This window comes from Nymphaea colorata, unplaced genomic scaffold (genome assembly GCF_008831285.2).
Source record: "Nymphaea colorata isolate Beijing-Zhang1983 unplaced genomic scaffold, ASM883128v2 scaffold0147, whole genome shotgun sequence".
In the NCBI taxonomy this organism is placed as follows: domain Eukaryota; kingdom Viridiplantae; phylum Streptophyta; class Magnoliopsida; order Nymphaeales; family Nymphaeaceae; genus Nymphaea; species Nymphaea colorata.
The window spans coordinates 2,501-17,274 of NW_022204653.1; the positions used below are offsets into that span (position 1 = coordinate 2,501).

The window sequence follows — 14,774 nt, forward strand, 5'->3', positions numbered from 1 at the left end:
GTAGACCCCATACACTGACTGTCCTAGTTATACCGTATCTTTTGTTTCATTTTTTGTTCTTCTGGAACAATAAGAAATCCCTTTTTGATTATAGATCTACTCACGGGAATTTCATTCCTAACCTTAGCATTCAATATGTATTCCTGAATAATCTAATTTTTCAATTATTCAACCATTTTATTTTACCAAGTTCAACATTAACCAGATTAGTCGACATTTCCATGTTTCGATACAACAATAAGATTTTATTTGTAACAAGTAGTTTTTTTGGCTGGTTAATTGGTCACATGTTATTGATGAAATGTATTGGCTTAGTATTATCTTGGCCATGGGAAAAAATGAGATCTAATGCACTTTTTAGATCTAATAATTATCTTATGTCAAAATGGAGAAATTCTGTATCTCAAATCTTTAGTATTCTCTTATTTATCATCTGTATATGCTATCTAGGAAGAATGCCATCACCCATTATAACTAAAAAACTGAAAGAAAGTTCAAAAGGGGAAGAAAAGAATAAAACTGAAGAAGAAGGAAATGTAGAAATAGAAACAGTTTCGAAAACAAATAAGATAGAACAGGAAGAAGATAGATCCGTGGAAGAAGACCTTTCCATTTCTTTGGAAGAGGAAGAAAGGTGGAATCTTTACAAGAAGATATATGAAACAGAGGAGATCTGGTTGAATGGAAAGGAAGAAGATGAATTCGACCTGAAAGAGAAAGAAAAGAATGAACTTTTATGGATTGAAAAATCCCTTCTGTCTCTTCTTTTCGATTATCAACGATGGAATCGACCTCTGCGGTATATAGAAAATGATCGATTTTCAAATGCTGTAAGAAATGAAATGTCTCAATATTTTTTAATACATGCGAAAGTGATGGAAAGCAAAGAATATCTTTCACATATCCACCTAGTTTGTCTACTTTTTTTGAAATGATACAAAAAAAGATGTCTTTTCGCACAGCGGAAAAACTACCTGCGGAGGCCCTCTCTAATGAATGGGTTTCGACCACTAAAAAACAAAGAGATAACTTAAGGAACGAATTCATAAATCGAATTGAAGCTATAGACAAAGGATCTCTTATCCTCGATGTGGTCGAAAAAAGAGCCAGATTGTGCAATGATGAAGAGGAACAAGAATGCTTACCTAAGTTTTATGATCCTCTTTTGAACGGACCTTATCGTGGAACAATAAAAAAAGGGTATTTATATTCAATTAGGAATGATTCAACTACCTCCACACGGGGGTCTACCAAAATGGCTTGGATAAATAAGATTCATGGTATCCTTTTTTCCAAGGATTATCGAGAGTTTGAACGAGAATTGGAACACGAAATATATAAACTTGACGTAAAATCATTATCTACAGGCATTGAGGATTCATCAGTCTCAATTGGTGAATTTACAGAAGAAGCTGAAGAAGCTGAGAAATCAAGAACTCGTTTCAAACAATTTGCTTTTGGGGGAGAAGAAAAAGTATTCGATATGGTTAGAGCTGATCCGAATGATCAAAAAATGAGTAATCTTCAAATTGAAGAAATTAAGAAAAAGGTTCCTCGATGGTTATACAAACTGACTTCTGATTTGGATTTTGAAGAAGAGGAGGAGGAGGAGGAGGAAGAAGATGATCAGGAAGAATCCACAGAGGATCACGGGATTCGTTCAAGAAAAGCCAAACGTGTAGTAATTTATACTGACACTGATACCGATGAGGATACTAATATCATTAATACCAATGATAATATCATCAATACTACCACTGATAATATCATTAATACCAATGATAATATCAATAATACTACTGATAATATCAGTAATACCACCGATAGTAATCAAGAAAAAAATAGTGATGATCAAGTCGAAAAAGGTGATCAAAGAGGAAAAGGAAATGGTGATCAAGCCAAAAAGAAAAAGGGTGATCAAGCCAAAAATGGTGATCAAAGAGGAAAAGGAAATGGTGATCAAGCAGAAGAACATGAAATGGCCTTGATACGTTACTCGCAACAATCAGATTTTCGTCGTGATATAATCAAAGGGTCGATGCGGGCTCAAAGACGTAAAACAGTCACTTGGGAAATGTTTCAAACAGATGTACACTCCCCCTTTTTTTTGACAGAATAGACAAAACACCTTTGTTTTCTTTTGATATCTCAAGGATGATGAACCTCATTTTTAGGAATTGGATGGAGGAAAAAAGCCCAAAAATACAAACATCTGATTATGTGGGTGAAGGGGCAAAAGAGAAAGAGAAAATGGAGAAAGAACACGAAGAGGAGTATAAAAGAAAAGAGGATAAAAGACAGGAGGAGGAACGGATAGCAATAGCAGAAACTTGGGATAATATTATATTTGCTCAAGCAATAAGGAGTTCCATATTAGTAACCCACTCGATTCTTCGAAAATACATCATATTACCTTCATTGATAATAGTTAAAAATATTGGTCGTATGTTATTATTTCAATTCCCTGAGTGGTATGAAGATTTGACCGAATGGAGTAGGGAAATGCATGTCAAATGCACATATAATGGTGTTCAATTATCGGAAACAGAATTTCCAAAAGATTGGTTAACAGACGGTATTCAGATAAAAATCCTATTTCCTTTCTCTCTGAAACCTTGGCATAGAAAAAAGCTACGATCCCATCATAAGGATCTAAGAAAAAAACAAAAAAATTTCTGTTTTTAACGATCTGGGGGATGGAAACAGAAGTCCCTTTGGCTCTCCCCGAAAAAAACCTTTCTTTTTTGAACCCATTAATAAAACACTCGAAAAAAAAATTAGAAAAGTCAAAAAGACAGGTTTTTTCTTTCTAAGAATTATAAAAGACAACATAAAAGGTTTTCTAAAGATTCTCAACGAAAAAATAAGATGGATTATCAAAATAGTTCTATTTATAAAAAGAAAAGTGAAGAAACTCTTTTTCTTAGTGACGCGAGTCTATGACCCAAGTCAAAATGAAGAACCAAGTCAAAATGAGAAAGATTCCAAAAAAATCATCCATGAATCACCCATTATAATTGTATCCGGAGATTGGACAAATGATTCACTGATAGAAAGAAAAATTAATGATCTGGCTGATAAGACAACCAAAATCTGGGATCAAGTAGAAAAGATTAGAAAAGACAAGAAAAAAAACCTCTAACTCCAGATATTGAGGATATAGATATTAGTACTAACAAGGGAAATTTTAGTAATAAAAGAACCGAATCACGGAAACATATTTTTCAAATATCTAAAAAAAGAAGAAGTGCCCCATTAATCTCTAAATGGAACTCTTTTATGAAATCTTTCATTGAAAGAATATACATGGGTATCCTTCTATGTATCACTAACATTTACAGGATCAATGCACAATTTTTTCTTGACTCAACAAAAAATACTTTAAATGGATACACTTACAATGACGAAATAAAGGAAAAGGATACTAATGAAACGAATCCAAATATAATTCCCTTCATTTCGACTGTAAAATCTCTTTCTACTTATACTACTAATATAAGTAGTGATAGTAATTCACCGATTTACTGCGACTTATCTTCTTTGTCTCAAGCCTATGTGTTTTACAAATTATTGCAAACCCAAGTTAGTAACAAATATAAGTCAGAATCCATATTTCATTACTACAGAACATATCCTTTTATTAAGGATAGAATAAAAGACTATTTCCATGACTATTTCCATACACGAGGAATATTTGATTCAGAATCAAAACACAAGAAACTGCGGAATTCTGGAATGAGTGAATGGAAAAACTGGTTAAAGAGCCATTATCAATACAATTTCTCCCATGACAAATGGTCTAGATTAGCACCTCTAAAATGGAGAAAGAAAGTCAATCAGCATTTTACGATTAAAAATAACGACTCACCAAAATTGGGTTCATATGAAGAAAAAGACCAATTAATTCATTCCGGTAAAAAGGATTATTATAAATATAAATTGGACTTATTGAAGAGTCCGAGTTGCGAAAAAAAAATTAAAAAACACTACAGATATGATCTTTTATCATATAAATATCTTAATTATGAAGATGTGAAAGACTCCAATATTTATGGATCACCATTACAAGTAAACAGGCACGGAGAGATTTCTAATTACAATACACATAAATACAAATCGTTTTATGCTACAACTATAAATGATAGCCTAGAAGATAAATATACAATTGATAGGGATCCAAATCTAGATAGAAAATATTTGGAATTGAGAATCACCAATTTTTACCCTAGAAACAATATTGAAACTAGGACTAGTACGGGTATCAGAACTTTCATTAATAAAAAAAAGAAAACTACTAAGACTGGGACCAATAAGAAAGATATTCTTTATCTTTATATCAGAATTCATCAAGAAATCCAAACAAAGCAAAAAGAGTTATTTTTTGATTGGATGGGAATGAATGAACAAATGTTAGATCATACTATATCGAATCTGCGCCCTTGGTTCTTACCAGAATTTGTGCCGCTTTACGATCGATATAAGACTAATCCGTGGATCATACCAATCAAATTGCTTCTATTTGATTTTCATGGAAACAAAACAAGCGATCTTTATATAGATCCAAAGGTGGAATCTAATCAAAAAGAAAGATTTAATCCAAAACCAAAAGTAGAATCTAATCAAAAGGGATATCTTGAATTAGAGAATGGGAACCGGGACGAGAAAGAACGACAGCACCAAGGAAATCTTATATCTGATATAAGAAACCAAAAAAAAGATGTTGGAGCAAATTCCGCGGGTTCAGATATTAAGAAACGCAGAAAGAAAAAGAAATTCAAGAGCAAGAAGGAAGCGGAACTAGACTTATTTTTGAAAAAATATTTTCTTTTTCAACTCCGATGGGGTGATTCTTTCAATCAAAGAATGACCAATAATATCAAGGTATATTGTCTACTGCTTAGACTTATGAATCCGAATGAAATTGCTATATCCTCTATTCAAAGAGGAGAAATGGGTCTAGATGTAATGCTGATTAATAAGGATTTGTCTCTTCCAGAATTGATAAAAAGGGGAATATTTATTGTTGAACCGGTTCGTTTGTCTATCAAATGGGATGGAATTTCGATTATGTATCAAACCATAGCTATTTCATTGACCCATAAGGTTCAGTACCAAACTAATCGAGGATACCAGGTAAAAAAACATATTGATAAGAATGACTTGAATGGCTCGATTGCACGACACGGAGGAGTGCGTGTGAATGGGGACAATAATAATTATGATTTGCTTGTTCCTGAACATATTTTATCTCCTAGCCATCGTAGAGAATTGAGAATTATAAGCCGTTTCAATTACCGAAATAGGAACCTTGTGAATAAGAATCCAGTATTTTGCAATAGAGCTAAGACTAATGCGCAGGGGTTTGAGAAATTTGTAAATAGGGATAAGCATTTTGATACAGATACAAATAACTCTCTAAAATGGAAAGTGTTTCTTTGGCCCACTCATCGATTAGAAGATTTAGCCTGTATGAATCGTTATTGGTTTGATACCAATAATGGGAGTCGTTTCAGTATGTCAAGGATCCATATGTATAAGCAATTTGGAATTCGCTGATGTTACAATCAATTTCCCTCTTTATCACGCGCCTGGTATATGAGAACATGCAAATAAATACATACCTTATGTTAGACTCTGATACACAAGATTCAGTCAGTTAGACTCTGATACACAAGATTCAGTCAGTTAGACTCTGATACACAAGATTCAGTCACATATCAATTGGACCTAGGAATGAATCGACAGAATCTTTTTAGGTCCCTTTCCCTTTCATTCTGTTTCGTGAGCCCAGGAATATACCATCCCTTTGTATCTGAATAAATTTATTGTTATTATTTATTCATATTCATTTTGATTTGTTTGATAGAAAAAAGAGTAATATATGAATCAATCCAGATTATTGTGTACACCAGAACAAAATAAATGGTATTATTATTCTTGATTGGGAAGATTTATATCCGTGGGAACAAAAAGAAAAAAAGAGAAGAATTTATTTGTATGGTAAAGAATTCGCCCATATCCGTTATTCCACAAGAAGAAAAAAGGGGTTCTGTTGAATTCCAAGTATTTAATTTTACCAATAAGATAGAGAGACTTACTTCACATTTGAAACTGCACAGAAGAGACTATTTATCTCAGAGGGGTCTGCGGAAAATTCTGGGGAAACGCCAACGACTGCTGGTTTATTTATCAAAGAAAAATCGAGTGCGTTATAGGGAATTAATTGGTCAATTGGGTATTCGAGAACCAAAAACTGGTTAGTTTGGAAATTCGTTTGAGTTATTCGGTTCATTAGATCTTGAATTTGGATGAACCTCGTTTCATTTTCAGGAATTCATGGAATAATGAATTGGGATCGGAGAAATGGAATAATGAATTGGAATCGGAGAATAAAAACATATGACTGTACCAGACGCAAGAAAAGACCTCCTCGTGGTCAATATGGGTCCTCACCACCCGTCAATGCATGGTGTTCTTCGACTCATTGTTACTCTAGATGGCGAAGATGTTATCGACTGTGAACCCATATTGGGTTATTTACACAGAGGAATGGAAAAAATTGCGGAAAACCGAACAATTATACAATATCTACCTTATGTAACACGTTGGGATTATTTAGCTACTATGTTCACGGAGGCAATAACCGTTAATGCACCTGAGGAATTGGGAAATATTCAAGTACCTAAAAGAGCCAGCTATATTAGGGTAATTATGCTGGAGTTGAGTCGTATAGCTTCGCATTTGTTATGGCTTGGACCTTTTATGGCCGATATCGGTGCGCAGACTCCTTTCTTCTATATTTTCAGAGAGAGGGAATTGTTATATGATCTATTCGAAGCTGCCACAGGTATGCGAATGATGCATAATTATTTCCGTATCGGGGGGTAGCTGCTGATTTACCTCATGGCTGGATAGATAAATGTTTAGATTTCTGCGATTATTTTTTAACGGGAGTTGTTGAATATCAAAAGCTTATTACGCGCAATCCCATCTTTTGGAACGAGTTGAAGGGGTAGGTTTTATTGGGGGAGAGGAAGCCATAAATTGGGGTTTATCAGGACCAATGCTACGAGCTTCCGGAATCCAATGGGACCTTCGTAAAGTCGATCGGTATGAGTGTTATGATGAATTCGATTGGGAAGTCCAATGGCAAAAAGAAGGAGACTCATTAGCTCGTTATTTAGTAAGAATTGGCGAAATGACGGAATCCATCAAAATTATTCAACAGGCTCTGGAAGGAATTCCGGGGGACCTTATGAAAATTTAGAATTCCGACGCTTTGCTGGAACAAAAGATTCAGAATTGAACGACTTTGAATATCGATTCATTAGTAAAAAGCCTTCTCCCAGTTTTGAATTGTCAAAACAAGAACTTTATGTGAGAGTAGAAGCCCCAAAGGGAGAATTAGGTATTTTTCTGATAGGAGATAATAGTGTTTTTCCTTGGAGATGGAAAATACGTCCACCCGGTTTCATCAATTTGCAAATTCTTCCTCAGCTAGTTAAAAGAATGAAATTGGCTGATATTATGACAATACTAGGTAGTATAGATATCATTATGGGAGAAGTTGATCGTTGAAATGATAATTGAAGAAGCACAAGCTATCAATTCTTTTTCAGATCGGAATCCTCAAAAGAGGCCTATGGGCTCATATGGTTACTTGTACCTATTGTTACTCTTGTATTGGGAATCACAATAGGGGTATTAGTAATTGTGTGGCTAGAAAGAAAAATATCTGCAGGGATACAACGACGAATTGGTCCTGAGTATGCCGGCCCCTGGGCATTCTTCAAGCTCTAGCGGATGGGGTCAAACTACTTTTCAAAGAAGATCTTCTTCCATCTAGAGGAGATATTCGTTTATTTAGTGTCGGCCCATCCGTAGCGGTCGTATCAATTCTACTGAGTTATTCAGTAATTCCCTTTGGCCATCACCTTGTACTAACCGATCTCAGTATAGGTGTTTCTCTATGGATCGCTATTTCAAGTATTGCCCCTATCGGACTTCTTATGTCCGGATATGGATCAAATAATAAATATTCCTTTTCAGGTGGTTTACGAGCTGCTGCTCAATCTATAAGTTATGAAATACCGTTAACTCCATGTGTGTTATCAATATCTCTACGTGTGATTCGTTGGAATACGCACTCCTACCTCTTTCTTTGCTTTTTCTAGGAAAGAAGTTGGTTGATTGAATATATAGATAGAACTCTTTTTTATTCATCACTGGGATCTATGAACTAAACCAGATAGTTATATGAGTGAAACAAAACTGCTTATGAATTCGCAGTAAGAAGATCGAGTCTCATTACCTACGTACGAGAGTAAAGTGGAGCTAAACATAAGCAGCGGAAGCTGTTTACCCCAAGTATCGATTAGCCATCAGGACTTGAAGCGGGCGCAAAAGATCAACTGTATGGAATTTTACTCTTGTATTTATTACCATACCGAGGATCCACCAAAACTGAGTGGACGGTTAGGAACACCAAGGTACACAAAAGATTAGTAATGGAGATAATGTAACGTATCCAAACGGATATTTTGACATTACATAAAAGGAGTCATAATGAGGGCTTGAAGTTGGTAGAAATGATCAAAAAGTACTTCCCCGTGATCCCGATCCAGAGTATAGCTCCTATCCACTGATTTAAAAATAACTATCAGGAACGAAGTAATCCTTTATTTATATAGTATAGTCCTTCTGAGAAAGAAGAGAAGAACAGGAAGGAAAATGGATTGACTATTTATTGTATCTTATGGAAAGATCGAGTTAAGTTATTACTGAACAAGAAACTCAGCAAAAAGAATAAAGGATGAGATGGATTCAGAAGTGTACTTTTTATTTGTTATTATCTTATCGCGGACAGAATCCCACTGGTCTAGTTCACTTATGAGCATTTTGATTCATCTTTCTTTTTCCTATGGTATGCCGATGTAATACCGAAGCATACCTTAGATTTATTCGTGACCATTGAGGAGCCGTATGAAGCTGAGGTCTCATGTACGGTTCTGGAATAGAGATGGGAACAGTGATGTTATCATCGACTATGATTATCTAACAGTTCAAGTACGGTTGATATAGTTGAGGCGCAGTCAAAATATGGTTTTTGGGGGTGGAATCTTTGGCGTCAACCTATAGGGTTCATAGTTTTTATAATTTCTTCACTAGCAGAATGCGAGAGATTGCCCTTTGATTTACCGGAAGCCGAGGAGGAATTAGTAGCAGGTTATCAAACTGAATATTCAGGTATCAAATTTGGTTTATTTTATGTTGCTTCTTACCTCAATTTACTAGTTTCTTCATTATTCGTAACAGTTCTGTACTTGGGAGGGTGGAATCTTCCTATTCCATATATACCAATTACTGAACTTTTCGAAATAAATAAAACTAGTGAAGTCTTTGGAACAACAATTAGTCTCCTCATTACATTAGCTAAAGCTTATTTGTTCCTGTTCATTCCTATCTCAACAAGATGGACTTTACCTAGGCTGAGAATGGATCAACTATTAAATCTTGGGTGGAAATCTCTTTTACCTATTGCTCTCGGTAATCTATTATTGACAACTTCTTCCCAACTTGTTTCGCTATAACAGAATAGGATATTCCAGATTCTTATCCTCTCTCAAGCAAGAGAAAGAAACATCAAATTATTCATGGATATTCACGATATATGTTTCCTATGGTGACTGGGTTCATGAATTATGGTCAACAGACAGTACGAGCTGCAAGATACATTGGTCAAAGTTTCATGATTACCTTATCTCACGCAAATCGTTTACCTGTAACTATTCAATATCCTTATGAAAAATCGATCACATCAGAGCGTTTCCGTGGGCGAATCCACTTTGAATTTGATAAATGCATTGCTTGTGAAGTATGTGTTCGCGTATGTCCGATAGATCTACCTGTTGTTGATTGGCGATTAGAAACAGATATTAGAAAGAAACGATTGCTTAATTATAGTATTGATTTCGGAATCTGTATATTTTGTGGTAATTGCGTGGAGTATTGCCCCACAAACTGTTTATCAATGACTGAAGAATATGAACTTTCCACCTACGATCGTCACGAATTAAATTATAATCAAATTGCTTTGGGTCGGTTACCAATGTCTGTAATTGGAGATTACACAGTTCGAACAATTATGAACTCAACTCCAATAAAAATATCTATGGAGAAACCCCTTGATTCAAGAACGATTACCAATTAAATTAAAAATAAGACTAAGTTTTGATCAAAGTAGGTAAGTTTCTTTCATGTCAGACAAAGAATAACTAGATTTGTGAGGATTATAACTACTTTTTGAATATATAAATATATATAGCCATTATAGCCATAGCCCTTATTTGTTTAATTAAAATATGAAATTACGAACTCTGTTTCGACTAAAGACAAAAGCAAGATTGGCCCGTTCAATTGATTAACTCAATCTACATAAACCCACACCACGCTGGGGTAAGAACTATTAGATATAAAAAAGGGTAACCCACTTTTTCCCGACCAGTAAGATCATGAGATATTTTGACTTATTTATCGCTTATTTAACACATAATGGATTTACCTGCGCCAATACATGATATTCTTTTAGTATCTCTGGGATCAGGTCTTATAGTAGGAGGTCTAGGAGTGGTATTACTTACCAATCCAATTTATTCTGCCTTTTCCTTGGGATTGGTTCTTGTTTGTATATCTTTATTTTATATTCCATCGAACTCTTATTTTGTAGCTGCTGCGCAGCTACTTATTTACGTGGGAGCCATAAATGTCTTAATCTTATTTGCTGTGATGTTTATGAATGGTTCAGAATATTACAATTCTTTTCATTTTTGGACTGTCGGAGATGGATTCACTTCGCTAGTTTGTACAAGTATTTTTTTTTCACTAATTGCTACTATCCCAAACACGTCATGGTACGGGATTATTTGGACTACAAGATCAAACCAGATCATAGAACAGGACCTGACAAGTAATGTTCAACAGATTGGGATTCATTTATCAACAGATTTTTATCTTCCATTTGAACTGATTTCTATAATCCTTTTAGTTTCCTTAGTGGCGCAATTGCTATGGCTCGCCGGGAATAGATACTTAGAATTGGAAATAACAAACCAACCAAATAAAATAAAGCAACCTCCGTGTAATTGTTATCGCATCTATCTGTCCACCCTAAATTGGAATATTGTTCATGAGACATATTTCAAAGTTTTTGTTAGTTCGACGACCCATTTCAGTGTCTTTTTTGGTACTGTATTTCTTATATATATTATATGGATTGATAATTGAATTAGATTCAGTAGAATCTTCTCATTTAATTAATCGAATCAGTTGAATTGTTGTTTATATTGAAATGAATCGAGATTGACGAGGAGTTGGTCAATGATGCTCGAGCATGTACTTGTTTTGAGTGCCTATTTATTTTCTATTGGTATCTATGGATTGATCACAAGTCGAAACATGGTTAGAGCACTTATGTGTCTTGAACTTATACTGAATGCTGTTAATATGAATCTCATAACATTTTCTGATTTATTTGATAGTCGCCAATTAAAGGGAGACGTTTTCTCGATCTTTGTTATCGCTATTGCAGCCGCCGAAGCAGCTATTGGACCAGCTATTGTTTCTTCGATCTATCGTAACAGAAAATCAACTCGTATCAATCAATCAAATTTATTGAATAAATAAAAATAGTCGGTAGTCGGAACCTTTACTCAAATAAAATATATAAAGACATATACGTTATGTCACTCTGTAGAAGTAAATAGACACTCGACTCACGTTATGGATCAATGGATCATAAGCATGGATTAGGAATAAGAGTACAATAAATTTTATACGTTTTCTTTCTTTATTATATATAACTATAATTCATTTATAGATTAGCAAAACGTGTATTGACTGATATGACCATGTTTGATGAAAGATAAGAGATCAAAGTATCTTGGGCCTATCTCATGAACAGATCAGAAATAGATTTCTAACAAAACTTTATGGTCTAATCACCGATTCGTCTGGTGCCAAAATATTTAATCATTTACTAAAGCTACCAGACCGAAAATTTATGACGTTCCAAAAAAAATTAATAGATCTAATGTCACACTCAGTAAAGATTTATGATACATGTATAGGGTGTACCCAATGCGTACGAGCGTGTCCTACAGATGTCCTGGAAATGATACCCTGGGACGGATGTAAAGCTAAGCAAATTGCTTCCGCACCAAGAACGGAGGACTGTGTAGGTTGTAAGAGATGTGAATCTGCTTGTCCAACGGATTTCTTAAGTATACGGGTTTATTTATGGCATGAGACAACCCGTAGCATGGGTCTAGCTTATTAATACGTTACAAAAAACTCCCCTTGAATCCATTTGATTCCTCTTTACCGACAAAAACCCGTACTCGATAAATAAAAAAATCCGAGCGCGGGTTTTTCTGGTCAAATCAAAGTGTATTTTGTCTTTACTATGAGTGATTTTTATTGGTTAACATCATTGTTGTTTTGCCCATATCCGCGGGTTCCTTAATTGCTCTTTTCCCTCATAGAGGAAATAAGGTAGTTCGATGGTATACTATCTGTATCTGCTTATTTGAACTCCTTCTAACGACCTACGTATTCTGTTATCATTTTAAATTGGACGATCCATTAATCCAATTGGAAGAAGACTTTAACTGGATAAATATTTTTGATTTTCACTGGAGACTCGGAATCGACGGACTTTCTATAGGACCCATTTTATTGACAGGATTTATCACTACTTTAGCTACTTCAGCGGCTTGGCCAGTTACCCGAAATTCGCGATTGTTCCATTTCCTGATGTTAGCAATGTACAGTGGTCAAATAGGATCATTTTCTTCTCGAGACCTCTTACTTTTTTTCATCATGTGGGAATTAGAATTAATTCCTGTTTACCTACTTTTATCCATGTGGGGAGGAAAGAAACGTCTGTACTCAGCTACAAAGTTCATTTTGTACACTGCAGGAGGTTCCATTTTTCTCTTAATGGGAGTTCTAGGTATGGGTTTATATGGTTCCAATGAACCAACATTAAATTTTGAAACATTAGCTAATCAATCGTATCCCGTGGCATTGGAAATAATATTTTATTTGGGTTTCCTTATTGCTTATGCTGTCAAATCACCGATCATACCTTTACATACATGGTTGCCAGATACCCATGGAGAGGCGCATTACAGTACATGTATGCTTCTAGCTGGAATCTTATTAAAAATGGGAGCATACGGGTTGGTTCGGGTCAATATGGAATTATTACCCCACGCCCATTCCATATTTTCTCCTTGGTTGATGATAGTAGGGACTATTCAAATAATCTATGCAGCTTTAACTTCTCTTGGTCAACGCAATTTAAAAAAGAGAATAGCCTATTCTTCCGTATCTCATATGGGTTTCATAATAATAGGAATTAGTTCTATAACCGATGCGGGACTCAATGGAGCTATTTTACAAATCATCTCTCATGGATTTATTGGTGCTGCACTTTTTTTCCTGGCAGGAACAAGTTATGATAGAATACGTCTTCGTTATCTTAACGAAATGGGGGGAATAGCTATACTAATGCCAAGAATCTTTACGATGTTCAGTAGCTTCTCAATGGCTTCTCTCGCATTACCAGGAATGAGTGGTTTTGTTGCAGAATTTGTGATATTTTTGGGAATAATTACTAGCCCAAAATACCTTGTAATGTCAAAAATACTAATTACTTTTGTAATGGCAATTGGAATGATATTAACTCCTATTTATTCATTATCTATGTCACGCCAGATGTTCTATGGATACAGGTTATTCAATGTTCCCAAGTCTCACTTTGTGGATTCTGGACCACGAGAAATCTTTATTTTGATGTGTATCCTTTTACCTATAATAGGTATTGGTATTTATCCAGATTTCGTTCTTTCACTATCAGTTGACAAGGTAGAAACTATTCTATCTAATTACTTTCATGGGTAGCTTTCATGGATGGATTTTTTTATGGTTATGGGCAGCACAGAAGATCCAATCCAATAATCCTGCACTGCTGTTTACAAACAAATCAATCGTTGGCTAGACCAATCAAAAGGAAAAGAAGATTTTTCCTTCTATCAAGTCAAAAATGCAATTAAATGAAGGAAATTGTAATCAGAAATATCTGTAGTTTTTATTATTTAACTACAGATATTTCTGATTACATATATATCTTTCACCTTATACATATAATGTATAAATGAGATAATAATATTATGGTTAATAATATTATGGTATATGAGAGGGGTATATGAGAATGAAAGGGTATGTGTACAATCTTTCTATGTATTCTGCAGTTTTTTTCTTCAATTAGATGTTTAATGTGAATGAACCATAACTATGTAGCCCTCTTCCTAATAGATTGACCCCAAAATAGCAGATCCAAATTATAAGAAATCCCATAGAAGCCACAATTGCTGAATTTGCACCTTGCAAACTTTTATTTGTTCTAGTATGTAAATAAATCGCGAATACGGTCCAAGTAATAAATGCCCAGGTTTCTTTGGGGTCCCAATTCCAATAAGATCCCCATGCCTCATTAGCCCATACTGCTCCTGAAAGAATACCTATAGTTAAAAGGGTAAAACCCAAGCCAATGACACGATAACTCCAAGAATCCAATCGCTGAGTCAATTGATACCTGTGATAATTTCTAAACGAAAAATTCACGTATTGGGTCTCATCAAAAGAAAATGAACTAATTAATAAATGATTGGTTTTACCGAAAATATCTATCTTTCTTCTAAACGTAATGACCA

At 34.8% G+C, this 14,774-nt stretch overlaps 3 pseudogenes; all 3 read left to right on the forward strand.

Moving 5' to 3' along the window:
- The window catches only part of LOC126409375 (protein TIC 214-like), a 5,925-nt pseudogene extending 297 nt beyond the window's left edge, over positions 1 to 5,628 (forward strand).
- A 771-nt stretch (positions 5,629 to 6,399) lies between these two features.
- LOC126409378 (NAD(P)H-quinone oxidoreductase subunit H, chloroplastic-like) lies at positions 6,400 to 7,614 on the forward strand (annotated as a pseudogene).
- A 4,846-nt stretch (positions 7,615 to 12,460) lies between these two features.
- On the forward strand, positions 12,461 to 14,189 carry LOC126409377 (NAD(P)H-quinone oxidoreductase chain 4, chloroplastic-like; annotated as a pseudogene).
- Positions 14,190 to 14,774: the final 585 nt, after the last annotated feature.